The sequence below is a fragment of the Felis catus genome, chromosome C1 (genome assembly GCF_018350175.1).
Source record: "Felis catus isolate Fca126 chromosome C1, F.catus_Fca126_mat1.0, whole genome shotgun sequence".
NCBI lineage: Eukaryota > Metazoa > Chordata > Mammalia > Carnivora > Felidae > Felis > Felis catus.
In genome coordinates this window covers 164,309,560-164,334,727 of record NC_058375.1, presented here as the reverse complement: position 1 = coordinate 164,334,727, position 25,168 = coordinate 164,309,560, and the positions used below count along the sequence as shown (strand labels likewise).

Below are 25,168 nucleotides of genomic sequence, written 5' to 3'. Positions count from 1 at the left end.
TTCACCCAGATAGTTTGAGAAACACTTGGTTTCCATCCACTTAGTGGGGGAGACTGGATGAAGCAAGTATAGCATAACTGCTGGGAAGCATTAAGCACCTGATGTTAGAAATCATGAATTTAAAACACACAGTTAACATAGTTGTTGTTGTCTAGTCTTATTCAACCTCATAGGTGACTTTTTATTGGTTGGAGAATTGTATTTAAGCAGGCTTTGGTTTCACCAGGTGAAGTAAAATAAAGAGAGAAGGGACAGGAGAGTTGGGGTATAAGCAAGGAATTGATGACAAAGAGTGACTATATAGTTTGCCAAAACTCAACAAATGTGAACTTTAGATTTTTGCCTTTCTTTGTGTGTAAATTTTACATCAAAGGAAGAAAACTGTAAACAAAGATTGAACTAAATGATACGCATGCTGAAAACTGTAGGGAGAAAGTCAAGATGTCTGTAGTTTACTTTGAAATCACTTTTTAAATTGCTGGACAGAGGCACGTGGGTGGCTCAGTCGGTTGAGCATCCAACTCTTGATTTCAGCTCAAGCCATAATCCCAGGGTGGTGGGATCAAGACCCACATTGGGCTTTGTGGTGAGCCTGGAGCCTGCTTAAGACTTTCTCTCTCTGTCCCACCGCCCCCAACCTCTCTGCCTCACTCTCTCAGCGCCTGGGTGGCTCAGTCAATTAAGTGTCTGACTCTTTTTTTTTAATTTTTTTAATGTTTATTTATTTTGAGAGAGAGACAGAGAGAGAGAGAGACAGAGCTTGAACAGAGTAGGGGCAGAGAGAGAGGGACACAGAATCTGAAGCAGGCTCCAGGCTCCAGGCTCTGAGCTGTCAGCACAGAGCCCAACGGGGGGCTCAAACCCACCACCTGTGAGTTCATGACCTGAGCCGAAGTTGGACACCCAACTGACTGAGCCACCCAGGCGCCCTTAGTGTCCAACTCTTAATTTCAGCTGAGGTCATAATCTCACAGTTCAAGAGTTTGAAACCTGCTTCGGGCTCTGGGATGACAGCGCAGAGTCTGCTTGGGGTTTTCTCTCTCTCCCTCTCTCTCTCTGCCCCTCCCCTATTTGCAATCTCCCTCTCCCTCTTTCAAAAAAAATTAAAAATAAAAGATTCTCTCTCCCTCTGCCCCTCTCCCCCACTCACATGCCCGCTCTCTCTCTTTCTCTCTGCCTCTCAAATTAAAATTAATTAATTAGTTGCTGGATGGATAGAGTAATGGTTAAATGGATAAATATATGATAAAACTGAATGCTAGAATTTAAGTGATGGAGACATGGGTAGGCACTATAAAATTCCTTCCATTTTGCTCTTTGTTCAAAATTTTTCATAATAAATGTTGAAAAAAATATTGCCTTGAATATTTTTATGATCATTCATTTTATCTCCCCAGCTAGATAATTAGCTCCTAGAAAAGAAAAAAGGTTATTTCCAGAAGGTTAGCTACTCCATGCTTCTTTTCTTCACAGATGAGGAAACGGAGCCCTAAAGATGATGAGTGACTTCATCAAGATCAGATGGCAAGTTAGGGGCATATGTGACTCCTACAAAGTTTCTTCCCAATATATAAGAGGCAACTGTAGTCCATAACTCACCCCTACGGGATCCATGGAGGAGCTTCTGGAATGCCCATAAACTCCAAAAGCTAAATGTTGAATTTTGAGTGTATGTTCAAATGTGCACTTTCTAAGAAGAAAATTAATGGCTTCCAAAATATCTTTAGTTTGTGACTCAAGAAAGATTACTATCTCCTTAAAAGGGTAAATTTGGGGGCACCTGGTGGCTCAGTCCATTAAGCATCCAATTCTTGATTTAGGCTCAAGTCATGATCTCACAGTTTGTGAGATGGAACCCCGCCTTGGGCTCGGCACTCACAGCATGGAGCCTGCATGGGATTCTCTCTCCCTCTCTCTGCCCCTCTCCCTACTCATGCTTTCCTTCTCCCTCTCAAAATAAATAAGTAAACATTAAAAAAATAAATAAAAGGGCAAATTTTATTTTCATCTGCGTTCCTTGAAAGTACTGAACACAGTTTTAACACATTCAAGAAATATTTTTTTTACATTTTTTTGAATTTAAATCCAAGTTAGTTAACCTACAGTGTAATAATGATTTCAGAAATACAATTTAGTGACTCATCACTTACATATAACACCCAGTGCTCATCCCAACAAGTGCCCTCCTTAATGCCCATCACCCATTTAGTCCATCCCCCCACCCACAGCCCCTCATCAACCCTCAGTTTGTTCTCTGTATTTAAGAGTCTTTTATGGTTTGTTTCCCTCTCTGTTTTTATATTATTTTTGCTTCCTTTCCCCTATGTTCATCTGTTTTGTTTCTTAAATTCCACATATGAGTGAAATCATAGGATATTTGTCTTTCTCTGATTAACTTATTTCGCTTGGCATAATACACTCTAGTTCCAGCCACGTTGTTGCAAATGGCAAGACTTCATTCTTTTTGATTGCCAAGTAATACTCCATTGTGTACATATACCACATCTTCTTTATCCATTTATCAGTTGACGGACATCTGGGCTCTTTCCAAACTTTGGCTATTGTTGATAGGGCTACTAAAAAGATTGGGGTGCATGTACCCCTTTGAATCATCGTTTTTTTTTTAGCCTTTGAATAAATACCTAGTAGTGTAATTGCAATTTTTTGAGGAACCTCCATACTGTTTTCCAGAGTGGCTGCAACAATTTGCATGCCCACCAGGAGTGCAAAAGTGTTCCTCTTTCTCCGAATCCTCGCCAACATCTGTTATTGCCTGAGTTGTTAATTTTAGCCATTCTGACAGGTGTGAGGGGTATCTCACTGTGGTTTTGATTTGTATTTCCCCGATGATGAGTGATGTTGAGCATCTTTTTGTGTGCCTGTTAGCCATCTGGATGTCTTCTTTGGAAAAGTGTCTTTTCATATATTTTGCCCATTTCTTCACTGGATTATTTGTTTTTTGGGTGTTGAGTTTGATAAGTTCTTTATAGATTTTGTATCCTACCCCTTTATCTTATGGGTCATTTGCAAATATCTTCTCCCATTTCGATGGTTGCCTTTTAGTTTTGCTGATTATTTCCTTCACTGTTCAGAAGCTTTTTATCTTGATGAGGTCCCAAAGGTTCATTTTCACTTTTGTTTCCCTTCCCTCTAGAGACATGTCAAGTAAGAAGTTGCTGCAGCCAAGGTCAAAGAGGTTGTTGCCTGTTTTCTTCTCTGGGATTTTGATGGCTTCCTGTCTTACATTTAGGTCTTTCATCCATTTTGAGTTTATTTTTTTATATGGTGTAAGAAAATGGTCCAGGTTCATTCTAAATGGTTGTTTTGTTTTGTTTTGTTTTGTTTTGTTTTGTTTTGTTTTGTTTTGTAAGAGACAAAGAGAGACAGAGAGAGAGAGAGAGAACATGAGCAGGTGAGGGGCAGAGAGAGGAGACAGTGGATCTGAAGCAGGTCCTGCACTGACAGCAGAGAGCCCAACATGGGGCTCGAACTCATGAAGTGTGAGATCATGACCTGAGTCTCGAAGTCGGATGCTTAACCAACAGACACCCAGGCGCCCCAAGAAATACTTTTGAACTGATAGTGTTTTACTACTGATAATCAGTGTTAAACTGATAATATTTTAAACTGGTTGGTGATAATGGTATTTAATAAGGCTTTTTGTAATTCCAAGATTGTAAAGCTGTTTATCATTTAAGACACTCAAATGCTTTATAGTTTTTAATCATTGTTGAGCTTACACCTTCGTGACTCTCATAAGCCTGGCTGAGGTCTGATTAAATATTTCTTTTTTTTCATTTCTTTGACATTTACACATTACCGTATTGTTTACCAAAATCCATCCAAGGCTTTCAATTCTTACTCTCTAGGAAAATACTGTATTATATAATATAATATATTCAAGTTTGGACTGTACGTTATTTTGCCTTTGTATATGGGGTAAGAAGTTGACTTTGAGCATAGAGTCAAGCTTGTGTGTTTTCCCCTGGTCCTCTGCTCTCCCATTAGAGGAAAGCCATCTTCCTGAGCATTAGCTTTTAAATTTTTAAATTTTTAAATTTTAGCATTATAAATTCAGTAGTTCCTAAAGTGTGTCACAATGTGTTGTTGGTATTAAGTGAATTATTATTTTTAAATAGTTTAAAGAATATGAAACAACAAAGTATATAATATTATATTTGGTCAAGGGAAATATATATTTACATACATATGTTCTATATATAGATTATATACTTCAAGAGATCCAAGATTCTGTAAATTATTGAAGAAATGAATGATTTGGCCACAGCTGCTTCTAACAATTGGGGGAAAATATTCTTCATTTCATATAAGCATCTTTCCAGAGTGACTCTCCCATCTACCTGTGCCTGCGTTTGCCATCCTCTATTTTTCTTATTTGTCAACTCAGTCAATGTCTACCTAGGTCTTCTAAAGGCCACATTTGTTAAGTAAATATTATAAGAACCCATAAACACTGACTGCAACAGGTTTCTCCTGAATCTCCCAAGGATAAACTGAATAGACAGGTTGGCATGGCTAACACAGGACTGTCCGTAAATCTGCCTGGGCTGTCAAAAGGAAGAGAAGAAGAATTGTGCAGGAAGTAAAACAGTCAATGAGACAAATTAAAGGAAATAAAGAATTCTGGTGTGGATTGAACAGACAAGCTCAAGAACAAAATGATAAAGACCTTTAATCACGTCAGAAAGTCTATAAAAGTATGTAAGTACAAGGACCAGAAAATGTTAATAATAAACCTTATCCTATTACATAAAGAGATAAAAGAACTACCAAAACTTCAGAAAGGTCATCTCTATCATATATGAGACAATCAGGGGAATTTTAGTAATAACTGAATATTTAACAATGTTAAGGAATTCTTGGGGATTTTTTTTGATGTGATAATATTATTGTGGTTATTTTTTTTTTAGTCCTTATAGAAATACATACTGAAATATTTACAGATGAAAAGATATGATATTTGGTTTTGTTCCAAAATAATTCAATGGGGGGGTATAAACAAAACAAGATTGTACATGAATTGATCATTGCTGAAGCTTATTGCTGAATACATGGAGGCTCGCTTCTCTCTACCCTTGTGTATGTTCAAACCTTTCCATTTAAAAAATGTTTTAAGATTATGAAAGAATAGGGGCGCCTGGGTGGCGCAGTCGGTTAAGCGTCCGACTTCAGCCAGGTCACGATCTCGCGGTCCGTGAGTTCGAGCCCCGCGTCAGGCTCTGGGCTGATGGCTCGGAGCCTGGAGCCTGTTTCCGATTCTGTGTCTCCCTCTCTCTCTGCCCCTCCCCCGTTCATGCTCGGTCTCTCTCTGTCCCAAAAATAAATAAACGTTGAAAAAAAAAATTTTAAAAATTAAAAAAAAAAAAAAAGTTTATGAAAGAATATCATTTGCATACAGGGAAAGTTTCACACATACTGCTCTTTCTCATGATTGACAATTAAGCCCTACTATTGCAAAAAACCCTCCCTTTGCAGACACTTGTTCCTCTGGAGACCCTCAATGGCATTATATTCATGCAAAGATCCCCCTGGGCTGAAGAGTGGCTCCAACCAACTTAAGAATGGAATGAAATCATGATAGAGATGCCTATGTACAATGTGTGCCCGTAAACTGTAGTACATGTTTTAGTGTTAGTGTGTACTCACCGAATGACTTCCTTTTTGAACTAGCCAGTTTTTAAATTATTAAAATAAAATCATGTCCATGGTTAAAAAGTCCAAATAGTACAGAAGACAGAGAAAGGCAAAAAGTAAAATTCTTTCTCTCAACATTCAGTCTCAGTAGATAGAAGCACCTAATCAACACTTTGAGTGTCGTTCCAGAAACGTTCAGTGCGTAATAGCACGTGTGGTTGTATGGTCGTATGGGAATACAAAGAATATTAAAATAAGCACAAAAATTATTGGGCTTTTGGCTAATTTTATTATAAACAATTATTACTGAACATATAATGCATCTTTATTTTGCAGCAATACTTATATATCCACAAAGTTGTCTATTCATAGAACTTCATCTTAGCTCTCTTGTCTCATATGATTTCCCATATCATTCTAATATAATTATTTATATTTTTATTGATCATTTGAACATGTAGCTGAACTTTTTACCTTAATTTAAAAGAAAATGGATTAACATGAAAACAAATTAATGGCTTATTTATTGTTTCTTTTTAAAAATTTTTTTAATGTTTATTTATTTTTGAGAGAGAGAGAGACAGAGTGCGATCAGGGGAGGGGCAGAGAAAGAAAGGGAGACACAGAATTTGAAGCAGGTTCCAGGCTCTGAGCTGTCAGCACAAACCTCAACACAGGGCTCGAACTCACAAAATGTCAGATGTTGACTGGAGCTGAAGTCAGATGCTTAACTGACTGCATTACCCAGGCGCCCCTATTGTCTCTTTTAACCTTTCAAATTGAAAATGTTTAGATGGATTTTCCTTTGGGGCTATTACAATGCTCTCATCAATGAAGTAATATAAAACTTTAGTGCATGAAAAGACAAGAACAAGATTGGTGTCTTTATTTAATCTTATGTCATCTGTCTGAATTAGGAGTAAAAATGGTTATGTTATAGGTATATGCAACACTTTTTTCAAGATACATTAAATTGTAAGAGCAGCTTTTTTATATTACCTCTCTGTAATGTTTAGCCTTTTTTTAAGTTGTAAGGTTTGCAGCAATAAAAAACATTCTTTAAAAGACTTTAATGCACTCATTTTCCACACAACTATGTAATTACTGCACTTAAGATGATTCTCAATTGAACATTAACTACAAGTTCTTTTTTTTCCCGTTAATTCTTTTTTCTTTTTACTGCTTTTTTAAAGTTTATTTTTTTTAGTAATCTGTACACCCAACGTGGGGCTCAAACTCGTGACCCGGAAATCAAGAGTCCAATGCTCTTCCTTCCAGGTGCCCTTCCGGTTACTTCTTTTACAATATTCCAAGATTCAGCTTAGGCTTCAGTTAGCCAAAAACAATCTTATTTTTCAATACGGCCCCCATTAATGTGAGCTCATTTTGGGTTCTTCCAATGGTTACTGATTTTTCAAACTACTGAAAAAGAAAAGGCGACTCTTACTTTGGTTACATGCAGTGCTATTCATGGGCACATGACCCGTGCAGGCACACAGATCCCAGGGTCAAAAGAGCCCCACTCTTGGTTTAATGCTCTATCACTGTGTTGAAATTCATAATAATTAATCCTTGAACTTGGCTTACATAAGCAAAGTCCAAAGGGGCAAAGAAGCAGGGCGTGAGCAGATAATGCAGAATGTGCACAATGTATGTGTATCTGATGTTTCTTGCCACCCCACTTTCATATAGCGTTCCTGATGCTGCGTGAATACAGAACTCCAGTGGATCCAGCATGGGACTCAAAGCAAGCACAAGGCAAGCATTTTATTGAAGCTGTTGGCTTCTGCAGAGTGTTAGGGGAATGTGCATGTATCAAGAAGTGAAAGAGGGGCACCTGGGTGACTTAGTCGGTTAAGCGTCCGACTCGTGTTCAGGTCATGATCTCATGGTTCGTGGGTTTGAGCCCCGCATTGGGCTCTGTGCTGACAGCTCAGAGCCTGGAGCCTGCTTCAATTCTGTGTCTCGCTCTCTCTCTCTGTCCCTCCCCGGCTCACACTCTGTCTCTCTCTCTCAATAATAAATAAACATTGAAAAAAAAAGTGAAAGAAAAAAACAGGTGAGTCAGTTTTTTGCAACATATCCAGGGTGGTAGTAAGAACAAAAGCATATACACATGCAGGTACAAGCTACAAAACACAAATTGTACAATTTTGGTTATCCTGCATACAAGTTAAATGTTCTCATATAATTTGGGGGCACTTGGGTGGCTCAGCCAGTTAAGCATCCGACTCTTGATTCCAGGTCAGGTCATGATCTCACGGTTCATGAGTTCGAGCCCCACTTTGGGCTCTGCACTGACAGCACAGAGCATGCTTGGGATTCTCTCTCTCCCTCTCTCTCTCTGCCCCTCCCCCTCTCGTCTTCTCTCTCTCTCTCTCTCTCTCTCTCACAAAATAAATAAATAAGAATTTAAAAATTGAAGAAAAAAAAACAAATGTTCCCAAATAATTCAATAAATATATCTGAACAAATTTAAAACTGGAATTCCAAAATAGAAAGATTAATGGTAAAAAAAAAAAAAAAAAAAAAAAAAAGCCAATAATTTAAAATGTTAAGTCTTTACTCAGAGCGCATGAAGTAAATAAAAGAACACCATGACAAGTCAACAGAGATACTGTGGGAGAAGGGGGAAAACTTTATATTTTAGTATCTTTAATGACACTTTTTCCCCTGACTTTTGAACAAGGGGTCCCCCATTTTCATTTAGCCCCAGGGCTCACAAGTTCTGGAACCAACCCTGGTTAAGGGTTCTCTGCCTGCAGGGGAATTCTCCTGCAGGAAGCATCTGTCTTCCATTCTGAAGTCATTAGTTCACTCTGGCAGCTTGGGTCTGGCTGGAGAAAGAACATCTTTATTTTGGCAAATGGGCGACACTCGCAAACAAGTAGCAAAAGGAATAATCATGTGTCCTGAAATCTAGTATGGTAAAGTGCTTAGGCTCTTACGGATTAGGTTTGCTTTCCTTTGTTGCCGTTTACAGCTGTGAATTTTTCACACCGAAGAGCAGTTGTCAAAATAAATGTTTTTCCTTCGCCACTTCCTTACAAATGCTCAAGACTTTCAGTGCTGTCTTGCTGTGAATTTTCTTTTCTCTTACAACTACTAGAAATGACCCAAGGCTAACCCAAAACTGTGTTGTTAATTTTTGTTATGTGCTTTTCTGTCATTGTCTCTGATGAATCATCTGCAGAATATTTCAACAAATATTTATTAAGACCTAGCCTTGTGAGAGGCACTGAGCTAGGCACTTGGGAGACCAAGTGAAATAGAAAGGGTCTCTGGCCTCAAGGGATTTAGATGGACGAACCCTCCAGAGGAAACAAGTAAGGCCAAAATGTGCTGGTGCGTGATCTGGTGGCTCATAGGGCAAGTCTTTTGTTTCCCACACAGACTAGTGAACTTTACCTCTGGTGGTACATAAATCAGTCCCTCATAACAAGCTAAGCACATTAAGTTAACTTAGAGTACCACTGGATAAAAATATTAATATTGCCAGAAATGGCAAGAAGGGGTAAAATGAGCTCATTTGGGAGGGAAAATGCTCCTTTGAAAAAAGCTGCTATCCTTATGAGTTAAAGTTTCAGTGTCTCTGATTTGAAAATCGAAGCACAGAAATGCTGCTTTGGAGAATCTGACCTAAATGAAACTCACTAAGTCCCAAATCCGCGATTCAGAGTAACTCCACTGACAATGGTCAAAATCATTCCTCAAGTTGCGATACGTGCTGTCACACTTCCAGAGTCCATTTATCCACAGGTCCCTGAGATCTTTTTTTTTTTTTCAGCATTCACTCAGTCTTCTTCACTCTCAACACCTACAATGGGAATAATAACTGGTGATGTGCTTTTAATACCAGGCTCTTGAGAGTTGGCTTGTGGTTCTGTTACAGACATGTTCCTGAACATGATTTAACATATATTTAAAGTTAGTTATTTAATGCTAGAAGGCAGAAATTCTTTGGAACTTGTTTTCATGAAATTCTTGTGGATCTGTTTACTCCTAACAGTCCCCAGTTGCCTCATACTTGTCTATTCCCCAACATCTATTCTTTCCTCCTTTTGGCAATACTATTCCTGATCTGTAGCTGAGCCTGTGGTCACCTGGCATAAAGACATTTCCCAGCTTCTTTAGCAACTAGTAATGGCCATATGATGAAATTTTATCTAATGTGATATAAACAAGAATATGTATATAGCATCCTTCTTTCTTGTTGGCTGGAATGCAAATGTGACAGCTAGGGGCTTAGCATCCACTTTGGACCAGGAGATAGAACGCTAAAGACAGACAGTAAAACAGAAAGACAGGAGGAACATATATGCCTGATGACTTCAGGAACTGCTTATTTCTAGACTTTCACATGAAGAGATAAAGCTGTAACTTGTTAAAGCCACTATTATTTTGGGTTTCTGTTACTTGCTGCTGGATCGAATCCTAATTGATGCATTTTCGTAGAGATGTCTGTTTCATCTGTCTTAGATGAACTCAGTCTGAATATTTATACTTTTTTTTTTCTACCTTGAAAATTACTGCTCCTTCTGCTAAAGTTTCCTTAAGGGAAGTTATGCTCTTCGCAGCTCCAGTTAATTCTAGTTTTAAAAAGGGTTTAAACAGCATAGCAGCTGCAGATATGAACGCAATGGCTACAAATACCAGTTATTGGCTTTCTGCCAATATGTATTCTAATTCTGCTAAAGAATTCCACCTATTTTATATTCTAATTCTGTCTAAAGCATTCAGCTCTAAGCCCACCTCTCGTCTGCTTTCTGATCCTATCCATCCCAACTGCTTCCACAATTTGACATTTAATTAGCAAAAAAAAAAAAAAAAAATTTAAGGGGCACCTGGATGGGCTTAGTCCGTTAAGCATCTGACTCTTGATTTCAGCTCAGGTCATGATCTCACAGGTTTGTGGGATCGAGCCCCATGTCAGGCTCTGTGCTGACAAGAGTAGAGCCTGCCTGGGATTCTCTCTCCCTCTCTCTCCGCCCCTCCCCTGCTTGCACTCACTTTCTCTCTCTGTCTCTCTCTCAAAATAAATAAATAAACATTTTTTAAAACTTTTTTTAAGAAACAGGGCATGTGGATTCCACCTCAAGCCTGGACCAAGTCTGATAGAAGCTTTCTAAGTGGAGGTCCGGAGAGGGTTTCCTGTGGCAGCCACTGAAGCTTTTGCTGGCATGGGAGAGTCACAAGATGCCACAGTCATGAGCCGGAAGACAAGTGGTGTGCTTCCAACCCAAAGGACAAGGTGAGGACTAGATGGCTAATAATAAACTAGATGGACAAACGAGCTGTAGAGTCACTAGAGGAGAAAGTCTCAGCAGGATGGACGAGTACCCGACTGGGTCTGAAAGAGCAGCGTAAGATTTAGTCCTGAGGCAGCGTAAGCAGCAGGGGATCCCTTTACCTAATTCCCTGCAGACCCAAGTGAGAGATGTTCCAATGGCCTTAAAATGAAAACTAGAGCCTAGGATCATAAGGAAATTACTACAAATATGAGCTGGACACGATGACAGGTTAAGGTGATAATCGTAAGGAAAAGCCCTAAGTGTGGTTAAGATGAACGAAAGTTAAGGTACATAAAGAGATAACTGCATAACAGTTAAAAATTTGAAGAAATCTATGAAGGTAATTATGATTCTGTAATTGGTTTAACTCTTTAATTTGACTTTTGGGGGGTCTAGATGGAAGGAGTGCTATTAATACCAAATGATAATCACTATTAAGGGCTACTATCCATTTTAAGCTACTCAATTTCCTTTACAAGGAATCGTGTCAAACATCATGCAAATTCTGATGCGTTCAACAAATGAAATTTTAACTGAAAGTGAAAAAATACCAAGAAAGTTGGAAATTAAATTAATAATTGAAACAAGCCATTCCCAAACAATCTCAGAATATACTGGTTTGAAAAACTGGGCACGTTAATCCCTACAAAAAGCAAGAGTCAAATATATCAGCCAGTGGCAATAAATATCCAGGATTTAGCAAGAAAACTAAAGGAATCGACTATGATTACACTCCACTGATTCAGGTAGCGTCTTTTCTTTCCTGTTCCCTTTAATGAAGTGATTTGCAGGGGTGCCTGGGTGGCTCAGTTGGTTAAGTGTCTGACTTTGGCTCAGGTCATGATCTCACAGCTTGTGGGCTTGAGCCCTACATCAGGTTCTGTGCTGACAGCCTGGAGCCTGCTTTGAATTCTGTGTCTCCCTATGTCTCCGCCCCTCCCCCACTTGTGCTCTGTCTCTCAAAAATAAATAAATGTTTGGGGCGCCTGGGTGGCTCAGTCGGTTGAGCGTCTGACTTTGGCTCAGGTCATGATCTCACGGTTCGTGAGTTCGAGCCCCACGTCGGGCTCTGTGCTGACAGCTCCGAGCCTGGAGCCTGCTTCAGATTCTGTGTCTCCCTCTCTCTCTGCCCCTTCCCCACTCATGCTCTGTCTCTGTCTCTCAAAAATGAATAAACGTTAAAAAAAAAATTTTTTTAATAAAAAATAAATAAATAAATGTTAAAAACAAATTTTTAAAAAAATAATGAAGTGATTTGGAGAATGGTCTCTTATCCCTGAGAGCTGTTCTTTCCTCTTTTTTGTTTTCTTTACTGGAAAATGGTTCTTAGCAGTGGGCCAGGGAGCCTCATCTGTGAGGGGTACAGCTATGCCTCCTAGAAGGAAGGACTAGGATAGGGGAACTAGCCCAATCTATTGGATCTGGAGCTCTCTAGGCCGATTTGACAGCTGTCCCAGAGTGTACAGAAAGAGTGAAACAAGCATCAGTTTCCGATCTGATTTCCTTCTTTCCCTCAAGGCCATATCTGGTGCCTTTGACACCAAGGCAGGCAGAGTAAGAAACTCTGAACTATTAGCAGAAAATGTATAAAACAAAGTACCTACTGAATGCCAATGGATATAAAACAGTAGATATGAATTCTGCCTTTTACTTATGATAAAGTTGGTGAAACAAGAAACAACCAGGGGTCATTACCTTTTTGTGTGTATCTTCCACTAGATTTTAAGTTCCATGACTTATAGTAGAAACTATATTCATCGTATTCACAGCTGCCCATTGATGCCCAGTCCCTGCCCACCCAATAAGTACTTGAATAAATGAATGAACGTACACTATTGAAGCAACAACAAAAGGCAGCCTCTACATAATCATGTACCAAAGTGCCGTGTACATGAAGAATAAAGCAGTTAGAAAAGCAAAGGTAGGGGGCGCCTGGGTGGCTCAGTCGGTTAAGTGTCCGACTTCAACTCAGGTCATGATCTCACGGTCCGTGAGTTTGAGCCCCGTGTTGGACTCTGGGCTGATGGATGGCTCAGAGCCTGGAGCCTGCTTCGGATTCTGTGTCTCCCTCTCTCTCTGCCCCCCCCCCCCCCGCCGTTCATGCTCTGTCTCTCTCTGTCTCAAAAATAAACGTTAAAAAAAAAATTAAGAAAAGCAAAGGTAGCTAAGTGGACAGTCAATGGGTTTGGAGGTTAAGGTTAGAGTTGAACCTTCTGACTATGCAGGATAAAAGATGCTTTCCCAGCTTGCCAGAGCCTGGCAGCTTTGGGACTCTGTCCTATCAAATGTGTAAGGCATTCTCTCTCTTTTTTTTTTTTTTAATTTTTTTTTTAACGTTTATTTTTTTGGGGGACAGAGAGAGAGCATGAACGGAGGAGGGTCAGAGAGAGGGAGACACAGAATTCGAAGCAGGCTCCAGGTTCTGAGCTGTCAGCACAGAGCCCGACGCGGGGCTCGAACTCATGGACCGCGAGATCATGACCTGAGCCAAAGTCGGCCGCTTAACCGACTAAGCCACCCAGGCGCCCCTGTATAAGGCATTCTCAAGAGAGGACATAAAACAGCGAGTATTGGGGCGCCTGGGTGGCTCAGTCGGTTAGGTGTCCGACTTCAGCTCAGGTCATGATCTCACAGCTCGTGGGTTCGAGCCCCGCGTCGGGCTCTGTGCTGACAGCTCAGAACCTGGAGCCTGCTTCGGATTCTGTGTCTCCCTCTCTGTCTGACCCTCCCCCGCTCATACTCTGCCTCTCTCTCTCTCAAAAGTAAATAAAACATTTAAAAAATTAAAAAAAAAAAAAAACAGCGAGTATCCCAACTTCAGTATCAAAGGTGTCTGTCCCATATGGGACAATGGTAGTATCTTGGTAGAGGTTCCAAGAACAATCTCTTCTCTAAAGTCTAGAGACCTTCAAACAAATGACACTTAGTAATGAGATGTTCTTTGGTCACTAGACCTGGTGAAGAGACCACTGATGGAAAGATCATCTCCCCTTTAACTGGTAGAGGAAGGATCCAGTTTTCTTGAGGATTCACAGATATTGAAATAACTCCATTCATAAGGCAATCCATAAGGCATAGTACTGTAGTGCCCCAGGGGCTGTTACTACCCTGCAATAACAAGGGTATAGAGAAGTTACTGTAACCTGAAGGTTGTACACAGAGGGACGCCAGACAGGAGCGAGGACACAGCCAGCCTAATGAAACCCCTCAGGGAGGAAACCATAAATACTCTCTTCCCTCTAATCTCCTTTACCAATACCAACAGGAAGCCGAGGGGCAAGGGGAGCCCTTTGATGCAATCTCTACAGGTCAATTCAGATGCAGACAGCAAGAGGGAGGAGGCTAGGCATGGATCTCAGGGGGCTCCAGCACAGCTGTGCTTTATCCATTCTTCATAAGTCTGCGTCTGGGTAAAGATTCATTCATTTCAAATAGAAAAAAAAAAAAAACCCTCCTTCTAGAATTAGTCCTTAATCAGACTAATGCAGTGAACCACAAAGAAATCAAATCATGGAATCAAAAGCCTAAATTGCAATCCCAGTGCTGCCAAAAATTGGCTGTGCGACACTGAGAAAGTAAATTTTCTGTATTTAGGCTTCCTAGTCAGTCCACTCTTCGCTGTCTCATGAAAGTATTTTGAGGATATTTGCAGCACTTGACTATATGTTGACCACAATCATTTTCCTTAATAGCTCGATAACCAGGAACTTCCCTGGTTCTTTCTACTCATTTCTTCAAAATCTCAGTCTCTCTCTCCATCATTGTTTTATATTCTTTCCCACTGCGTTTCATCTGATATTGAACCCTGCTTTGTGGTGATGTCCTATGAATACTGTTGTGGTTTAATTCCATGTTCGGTGCATCGGTTGTTAAGCTCTGTAAAAAGCAGGTCCTTCAAGTTTAAGGTGAACCCCACACCAATAGCATATTTTGCAATCCTGATACTATCGCAACTTGTTCAAAACACAAATACCGTTCACAGATATTGTTGAAAATCTCCTTACAGAAGCAGTAAAATGCCAGAAGCCACATTATTCAAAGAACAACTGATTCTATAGGATTGTGAATATGGTGATAATAACGATGATGATGATGACGATAAATAATTGGAGTTTACCTTTACATATGTTTACATATTATTAAAGAAATAACGGGTGTCGGGGCACCTGGGTGGCGCAGTCAGTTAAGTGTCCGACTTCAGCCAGGTCACGATCTCACGGTCCGTGAGTTCGAGCCCCGCGTCGGGCTCTGGGCTGATGGCTCAGAGCCTGGAGCCTGTTTCTGATTCTGTGTCTCCCTCTCTCTCTGCCCCTCCCCCGTTCATGCTCTGTCTCTCTCTGTCCCAAAAATAAATAAACGTTGAAAAAAAAATTAAAAAAAAAAAAAAGAAAGAAATAACGGGTGTTTGTGTGTCAGGCACCATACTATTTTGACATATAATTTCATACCAATTATCATTAGGTATTACTAGATGTCTTCATCACCCCCACTTTGTAGAAGAGGAATATGAGACTGAGAAAAATTAGATTACTTCCCAAAGGTTGTCAGGTATTACTCAGATTAAGGACTCAAATCCGGTTTGAATCTAACTCTACAGCCCATGTTCTTACATGCTACAATATAATTGAATTTTGAAAAGGGCACATAATTCAAACTCTCTGACCCGGTAATCCCACTTACAAGAATTTTTCCTACTCCAAAAGAAAGGCAATTCTGTTCTGGAAGTTGATAATGGTGACAGTTGCACAACAACATAAATGTTCTTAATGCCACTAAATTGTACACTTAAAAATGAGCAAAATGGCAAATTTTATGTTAGGTATATTCTACCACAATAAAAAATATTTAAGAACTCAACAAGAAAAGGGGCACCTGGGTAGCTCAGTCAGTTAAGCATCCGACTTTGGTCATGATCTCAAGATTCATGGGTTCAAGCCCCGCGGCGGGCTGTGTGCCTGGAACCAGCTCAGAGCCTGGAACCTACTTCGAATTCTGTGTCTCCCTCTCTCTCTCTCTCTGCCCCTATCTCGCTCTCACTCTGTCTCTCTCTCTCTCTCAAAATAAATAAACATTTTAAAAAAAAGAATTCAACAAGAAAAAAAGAAGGCAATATTTCAAAATAAAAAAAGTGATTTTTGTAATATGGTGATTTAAATGCTTGTGTGACAAAATTAATTATAAATATACATTACCTATTTTGTTTCTATGTATAAAATTGTCTACTCAAGCTGGCTAAAAACTTTGAAACTGTATTCTTACTGGGGAGGTAGAATTTTTCTTAGGTTTGATATTGCCATATATTTGGGCATGGCAATTTTCAACCAGAAATCAATAGCCATCTAAATTAATATTTAATGAACAGAAAAACAAAGACAGCTTTAGCATGAAGTGACTCAGAAATTTTGCCATCCAGCAACCACTGAGGATTATCTGAGGAGTTACTATAGCAAATTGAGGAATGTACCAAGGAAGAGAAAGACATGGGAAAAATGAAAGTTAAGTAAGAGAGGGGGGAAAAAAAAGAACCACATCCACAAAGATGATGGTTGTTACATTATTTTTAATTGCAAATTAAATAGGAAGTAATGGAAATGCCTAAAGAGAATGAGGAGGTTAACTAAATTATGGAAAATTTTATTCACATTATGCTCCCCAGCAATATAAACGTATGCAGACTGAAATAAAACATGCAAAAATTAAGCCACAGTTGGATTGAGTGGTAGAATTATGGACGACTTTCCACCTCTCCCTTTTCCAAACTTTCTGTAATGCCATTTCACTGTTGTAATAGTTATCTATTGTTATGACACAAATTATCCCAATAAGCATTGATTTTCCCACAGTTTTTGTGAATCAGAAATCCAGGCACAGCTTTTCCAGATGCCTCAGTCTCAAGGATGACAGCTGGCTCAAGGCATGACCCAGAAAAGATCCCCTTCCAAGGGCACTCAAGTGGTTGTTGACAGGACTAGGTTCTTCTGAGGTTGTTGCATTGAGGGCCTGGGTTTCCATTCTCTGGCTCTTACCCGGGAGCCTACCTCAGTTCCTTGCCACGTGGCCTGTCCATAAAGCAGCTCAAAACATGGCGGCTGATTTTCATCAGAGCAAATGCATGCAGGCAAGCGCGATGGAACCCAGAGCCTTTTTGTGGCCTCACCTCAGAACCAAAATTTCATTATCTTTGCCATATTCTGTCTGCTGGAAGCAAGTCATTAGGTCCAGCTCACACTCGAGAAATTGGAATCACTGGAGTCATCTTAAAGGCTGTCTACCACAGTGGTCGTTAAAATAAAAGACTCCTGAAGTAGAGCTCTTCTTTTCTTTTTATCATCCAGCCCATGACCCATTACTTTCAGGGAACAGGATTCAGCAACGTCTTTTAGCACAAGAGCTTCTAGACACTGGAAATACCAGCAACCATGTCCTCCCCTAAGGCCTCTAGAAAGGAATGTTCCTCTGCCAATTCCTCGGTTTTAAGCCAGTGAAACCTGCATCCGCCTTCTGCCTCCAGAACTGCAAGATGATAAATTTGGGTTGTTTTAAATCACTGGTTTGTGATAATTTGCTAAGGCAGTAATAGAAAACTCATACAAGCCACACGCCAAACAAATCACAGAAGTGTAGCTTATCCAGTCTCAGTTAGATGCAATGGCTATTTTACTAGAAGGGGTCGCACAGAGATATAAGGATTCTTTGGGGTCTGGCTTGTAGGAGTCCTGTGAAAGCAGTTTAAGCCTGCTATTGCAATCATTAGAAGTAGTCTCAGAAAGAGCAGTCTTAAATCTCTCATTGACTTCTCTCACTGAGTTGTGATAGTAACTTTCATCCACCACAGAAATTGATTTTAGTTAGTGAAGAAATTGGAAAATATACGCTTGTTTATTTCAACCAAAATGAATGAAAAAATAAAGACATTTAGCTTCTACCGATACTCTGAGAATGCAAAGCCTGTTCTCAACTTTAAGTCCAAGAATACAGTGACATTTTGGCAAAGGCAAAGAAGGAAGGAAGGAGGGAAGGAAGGAAGGAAGGAAGGAAGGAAGGAAGGAAGGAAGGAAGGAAGGAAAGAAGGAAGGGAGGGAGGGAGGGAGGGAGGGAGGGAGGGAGGGAGGGAGGAAGGGAAAATCCTTTCATTTCCATGTAAGTAAGAGGGGCCTGGCTGAAAACTTGTCCTTCATGGGTTAAGTTAGATGGGACCCCATTAATCTATCTATTCTAGAAAGAAAAAGACAGCAAAGTCCATCCTTCAGGGATGGCAACACATGATTCCAAATAGTTTAGCCATTTTGAAGCTAAGGCTACAGTGTGGTGAATTGGGAAGTGCAAAGAGATGAGATGGACTTCTACTTGAAAATTCCATGGGATTTTTTTTTTCCTTTGCTTTCCACTCCACTTCAAGAGTCTATGGATGGAGACTGACAGATGAACGTGAATGTTAAGAGGTAGATTTCCTTGATGATGCACTTGCCAAGCTTCCATTAACACTTCAGGGAATTGTGTACAACTATCAGTGGGAGTATATCTCCCTAATACTCTATTTTTAATTTTTTTTTTCAATTAACAATTATGTTTAGTCAATCCCCAGCAGGATTTGTTGGTGAAATTGCCGGTTTCCTAATGCAAGTTTCTTTTCCGTTAGCCAAGCTAATGCTGATGACCTGTTTTCACTTGATGATGTACTGTTAGGTACATCCAGTGTCTACGTAAATGCCTTTGTGAATTAAATCTTGTCTGGGAAGATTTGCTCATTCAACCTAGGGATTAGAAATTATATTGACCCAAGAAGCAAGACTTGCTATATTTAGTCTGGGATCTGTGCCAAACATGCAGAGCCAGACCGAGGGATTAGGGAGCCCTGACATCAGTTTTACTCCAGTGCCTTATAAAACATCAGGGTTAGTGATTATGCTACATCATTGGAAAGATACATTCCCAGGTTTCAAATTATTTTTAATTTTTTGTGTGGTGCCTCATTTTCAGATCAATAATATTCAGTGCATGAAGGGAAAGGAAAGGACTAGAAGAGGAAAGAAACAACCTTTTTAGCAAGGACCAGCTGATATTTTTATTCCCATTCTGTGTGAGAAAACCAATCCACAGAGAGGCTAATTAAGTAAATTATGGAAAGGTACAATCAAGTTGGTAGCAGGATGAATATTCCAGCCCAGACCTATCTGACTCCAGATCCCATGCTCTTACCTTGTTACTATTCATTCCACCTTTGTGTGAGAGAAAAGGGGTGTGTATATTTCATTTCAGATAGAAAAGTAAGTGAGACCATTATAATAATGGAATGAGTTCAGAATCTCCCAAGAAAAGCTGAATAATAGCTTCTGACTCAAACTCCCCTTTTTCAGACAGTCATTTTCGTCCTCTTCTGCCTTTCCTTCCTAATAAAAGCACGAATGAAATTAAACATTAAAACTCCAGGAGGAAAAATATCTCCAGGAGGGCACAGATTGTCATTTATCTTTGTATTTCCAGTGCCTTATACTTACCTGGCCCAGATTAGGTGCTTGTCACTGGCTTGTCATAGGAAAAAGAAAATGAATTAATAAACCAATGAAGATTATTCTATTTATAATGCTTATTGGAACTGCTGTTTCACTTTCAAATGTAGGAAAGTATTTTGTTATCATTTAAGCCAGCTGTTTCGATGACATTAAATATTCCAAATTTCTGAAGTGTGTTACTGAAGACTGATTCTGAACATGGAGCGATTTTTCTTCCTCACTATACACAGACACATATACACATATATATGTAGTGCTATATATTTTTTACTGTTTTATTTATTTTGGGGGGGGGGAAGGGGCAGAGAGAGAGGGGTGGACAGAGGATCCAAAGCCAGCTCTGTGCTGACAACAGCAAGCCTGATGCGGGGTCGAACTCACTGACCGCAAGATCATAACCTAAGTCAAAATTGGACACAACCGAACGAGCCACCCAGGCGCTGCTGTAGTGCTATATTTTTATTATGCTCCCCAAAACGATTTAAAACAGTATATTCAGAGGTATGAGCACTCTGAGCTCCAAGTAACATTCTCAGAAAGGGCCTTTTAAATTTTCATTAATTAAAAATAAGATCTCTAAAAATGAGAGCATTCATAGGTCTCTCTAAACTGCAGGTATCTCTTGGGAAGGACTTACAAATTGGCCGACTGTAACGTAAAATACTTTTGAAAATGTGGGTAGATGTGGAGGATGTTGCCATTAACGGAAACTAAGCACAAAGCAGTAGTTCGTATTTAAAGTCTGGCTGTATTTGAAGCAGCTCTATGGACACAACCCCAGACAGCAGTTAAAACTTTTCAAAGTAATATGTAATGGTGCTCTGAGAATTCTTCTCAAGACGTACACCTAATGTTTCCCACATTAGACTTTTCTTTAGAAGCAAGTATGGCATCTTAAGTGTCTTCTAGCAAAAAACAAACAAATTTTAGAATTTTCATGTGAAACATTCCACGAAATGCCTGGTTTCCAAGTGAAAAAAACCCTAAGGAATTATAATTAAATACAAGTTTTGCTTCAGTGAAGAGCCCATTTCTAGAGCATTAGTTCTATCAAAAGTGAGACATTTGCTACGAAAGACTTTAGTTCATAACCTTGAGAATAGAGATTTTTTTCTTCATTAATACCACCTTTGGAGGATGCATTGGTATAAAGAATATCAATACACACAGGTCATACATGGGGTGTGTTTGCATTGATTATACATTCTAACAGCCTAAAATCTAACTGAAGAAGAAGGTAATATAGGACCACAGAGATGTTTGCATGTTATAAAAACACATGGGGAGGTGTGTTGTAATGTGAATAAGACTAATTGATCATCTTATTGGGGAAACACTTACCTCAAGATGAAAAATGGCCACATTGTTGTCTGACATTTGGATTGTCGATGACCTGACCAGAAGAAACCTTAGTCAAACACTCCAGAGACATGAACAGTTCAAGAGAGCAGTTTCTTGCCAAAGGTCACTGATAGAATAATAGGGTTTTTTCTTCACCATCTGAAGAAAGGCTGATGCTGCTTATATCCTAGTGAAGGGGAAATAAAATGACGGCCAAAAGCCATGCTTTTATTAAAAATAATATCATTCATATAACAACTAAATGACAGGATAAACTCTAAAATTTCTTCATAATAGAATCCCTAGACAGTATACTTAAGGCATGTAACCTATACTCTGCTCATGTGATGTACATCAAAAGTAAAGTATTTAATTCTTTTTGAGAAAATATAAGCTAAGAAAATACCAAGATGAATCACTAGTTACCTACCTTGAAAATCATTCAAATGAATAGAATTCTGAAGATGAGAAGCCATACTGCTTCTAACCTTTCACATAAAAAGAGACTTTAGGCAGGCTTAAAAGTGAAAAAAGATAAAGAGAGGCTCCTGGGTGGCTCAGTCAGTTGAGCATCTGACTTTCGCTCAGGTCGTGATCTCGCTGTTCCTGAGCTTGAGCCCTGCATCAGGCTGTCTGCTGTCAGCACAGAGCCCTTTGGATCTTCTGTACCCTCTCTCTCTGCACCTCCCCCGCTCACACTCTCTCCCTCTTTCTCTCTCTTTCGAAAATAAATAAAAACATTAAAGAGAGAAAGCCCATTGGAGTTCTTTGTCCCTCTCTCTCTCTCTTTAATGTTTTTATCTATTTTTATGTATTTATTTATTTATTTATTTATTTATTTATTTATTTATTTATTTCTCTATCACGCAGTTAAGGTGGTCAGATAGAAGGCTTGGTGGATGTTCTTAGTCATGCCATGCACCTTTGCTAATTTCAGCATTTCCTGTCTGCGAAAGCTGTTCACATGAAGAATTTTAATTTTTAAACCTGTTTGGGATTTCATTTTCAAGTCCCAGGGGAAAATGGATGGATCTCTGAAATTAACCTTTCCCAGGTGGCTACCAATTCCATGAATCTAGTAAAATTAGGTTTTTGCCAACATTATTTTTACAAGATTCTCTGCGGATTGACTTATTACTTGCAGTCAGAAATTGCCAGGATCTCATAGCTTCTTATGATCCATGTATGGGAGATGACTACAGGATCCTCTTCCACCCCAGAAACAGACCTGAGTCTGAATCTCTAGTCTATAGAAAGGTGGTAGCATCCTTTCTTCTATCTGATTTTGAGGGTGGATTGCATCCTAATCAAATCAAATCATTCAAGTGCTTGTGCAGTTTTATCATTGTCACCTCTGAATCATAAATGTTAAAGCTAAAAATGGTGAACCAGAGCTCCCAGAAGGACCCAGAAGGTCCACCAGCATGGTCTTTGTCATTAACTTCTGTGTTGTTTTGACTTGTTCTTAGGAAGAAGTCCCAAACTCCTCCTCTCTTTCTCTTGTCCCCTACTTCTTAAAGTTTACAATAAGCACATTATTTAATAATCAAGTCTTCAATAACAGAAATTTTATTAGGAATGAAGAAGTGTTTAAATTTGTTTCAGACTCCCATGCAGCAAAATCAGGTGGAAATCCAGAACCTTCCATTTCCTAGCTGTGTGATCCTCAGAAAATTATTTAACCTCTCCCAGACTGTTTCATCCATCTGTAAAATAGAACCAACAATACCTCCCTCACGGTGTGTATTGTAAGGATTAAATGAAATATAAGAAAACTAGAATGTCATAGGTACATAAGAGATGTTAGATTCTTTGTAACAAAAATCCAAATTTATTTACATAGAAACTGGTAAATAGATGTGGTTTTTTATTGTGTTTTTTTTTCATATGTCAGTAACGTCTTTAGGGTTAATTTATCTCCTTTCACCATTTCATAATCAAACTTGTTTAAAATTTGCATATTAAGGGCTGATTTTAAATGTTTATATACACACAATATTCTCTTGCTATTGTCCAGTTACCTTTATATTTTTTAAAATCTTATATAATTACATAGTATTTATAATACTCATTTTGTGTATTCTATAGAGTGATGTATGATAATTATTTATTTCTATCCCTGAACATATAATTTGTTTCCATTTCTTCAATAGTATCAATAGTGTCAGAGGGGAGGAGGAACTTCGTTCACACAAGAGTGAACACTACTTTATTAGTGTTAATGTCTTAGGATACAGTTCTAGAAATGGTGTTACTAGATTGAAGAATATGAACACATTTTTGTGGTTTTGATTTGTTTTTGTTGATTTTTAAAAAAAAATCTTTTTTTTTTACATTTATTTATTTTTGAGAGACAGAGACAGAGCATGAGTTGGGGGGTGGGGGGACAGAGAGAGAATGAGACACAGAATCCGAAGCAGGCTACAGGCTCTGAACTGTCAGCCAGAGCCCAACGCGGGGCTCAAACCCACAAACCTTGAGATCATGACCCGAACCAAAGTCAGAGCTTAACCAACTGAGCCACCCAGGCACCCCCCCCCTTTTTTTTACATTTATTTATTTTTGAGAGACAGAGAGAGACAGAGCACAAGTGGGGGAGGCGCAGAGAAAGAATAAGACACAGACTCTGAAGCATGTTTTTGTTGATTTTAAGTACAGAGAAAGAAGAAGCTACTGGGAGGCAGGATTATCAGAGGTTTGAATATGGAGATTTGAAAGGTGGGAAGAGAGATATTCCAGGAAGAAAAAAAAAATAAACAGAACAAGAGCTTAATATGAAAAAAAGGGGAAAAGACAGAAGGAAATTAACCTGATTGAAGTAGAAGGTTTTTTTTAGCGACGGTGGGAAATCAGGCCAGATGAATAGATTCCTATTAGAGGCTCCCTTGAGATAAAATAGTGTAAGCTTGCTGTCCATGTCTGGAGCCCAGGGCAGTGGCACAACTGAGAGAGGGATGGTTCATGAAGAATCACTGGACAGGATTGAGGCTGAACTGGACAGGAAGGACACCGGAGTTATGGAAAATATCTATAATCAGAGCTTCCCATGTGATGTCAAAGGAGGGAGATGTGGAAAATGAATCCAAATGCTTGAAGAGAAAAATGAATAAAGGAACTTAGAAAGAGATTAGTGTAAGAGAATGAACAAAATTGTACTTCCCCAAAATTCTCACCTGAGTGACTGGAGATGAGGAGAAGGTGGTACCATTAAACTGACAGGACTTGAGTAACCAGGAAGGAGAACCAGTTTACTGGAGGGGCATATTGGGCGTGGGATATGATTCTGAGTTGATAGTAGGATATTCAGGGGGAAAGGCCTCATATAGGTGGTTGGAAGCCCTTTTGTTCTTTAGGATTTTTGTGGTTGAAGTCGGATACATACCAAACAAGGAGTTCATATTACAATACAGAACATTTTACCAGAAGACCGAAAAGGGACTATGGAGCTTCTGAGATGGTCAGATTAGCCATGGCCTTGGACCAAGGCAGCAGGCCATCTTGATATCTGCCTGCGGCCTCCCAGGACCATGATGTGAGTGTCAGAATTTTATCAGAAATCATGTCCCATTCTTTAGTTCCATGATCAACTATGTGGTGAAACGTCAGAACAAAAAAGAATGAGATCTGGGATTATTTCATTTAAGGTACTGTAGGCACAAAACGGGTAATGCCAGTACAGGCTCAACCCATTTTACTTGGGGGCCAATAACATATTGCTCATGAATTATTAATTTTTTTCCTTCAGAAGACACCTGTGTGAGAAGACTCCTCTAAAATATATGGTAGAGATGCTAAACTCAGAAAACCTCTGAAGAACAGTATAAATACCTTTCAGGAAACTGCATGATATTGAAAACTTGGCAGGCCTCACACCTGCAAAATCTTACAGATGAGCTCCCATGTCCACACCAAACAGTCAGAATTCCGGGTTCATCTTTTAACTATAGAAAATTCCATAAGAAGAACCTAATAATCCCCCGGGTCATCCAGAACCACTGAACACATACCCTGTGTTCTAAATATAATCCTTTACATTTTTCCTTAGAGGAATACTAATCACATGTGCGGGCCATATGTTGCCGTTTAATATCTCCCCAATCAGCAAGAAATTTCCTCGGATTTTTCACAGGATCCCTGAGGAACCAGATATAGACAGCAGGAGAATCCAGTTTGAAGTAATCATCTTAGATTGAATTAAATATACTCATATACGTAATAGCACCAGGATCTGCTAGAAGAATTTGAGTGAAGTAACTTTTCCCAAACTCATGTGTTTTATCTATCTTTAATTATTGCTTTTAAATGTCTGGAGAAATTCTTGCATTAAAATAGCTTCCAATTCGAGAATCGTAAATAAGACTGTTGGTG

At 39.3% G+C, this 25,168-nt stretch overlaps 2 long non-coding RNA genes across 4 annotated transcripts in view; one reads left to right on the top strand and one right to left on the bottom strand.

Annotated features, from left to right (window-relative positions):
• LOC109502748 overlaps positions 1 to 7,438 on the top strand; it is a 28,200-nt gene extending 20,762 nt beyond the window's left edge. The window contains exon 3 of one of the 2 annotated variants that reach the window (XR_002161574.3): positions 7,348 to 7,438. This is a non-coding gene — a long non-coding RNA (uncharacterized LOC109502748). Of the gene's footprint in view, positions 1 to 1,473; positions 1,818 to 7,347 lie in introns of those variants that run through there. The other variant, XR_006583334.1, reaches the window with a different exon arrangement.
• An 838-nt stretch (positions 7,439 to 8,276) lies between these two features.
• On the bottom strand, positions 8,277 to 24,803 carry LOC109502749. 2 transcript variants are annotated; one of them, XR_006583332.1, is made up of 4 exons: positions 24,629 to 24,803; positions 20,801 to 20,987; positions 9,310 to 9,472; positions 8,277 to 8,492 (listed from the first exon to the last, which is right to left on the bottom strand). It is a non-coding gene; the product is annotated as an uncharacterized LOC109502749 (long non-coding RNA). The 2 variants fall into 2 exon arrangements; XR_002744851.2 differs by lacking the exons at positions 8,277 to 8,492; positions 9,310 to 9,472 and adding an exon at positions 16,465 to 17,459.
• Between the last annotated feature and the right edge of the window lie 365 nt (positions 24,804 to 25,168).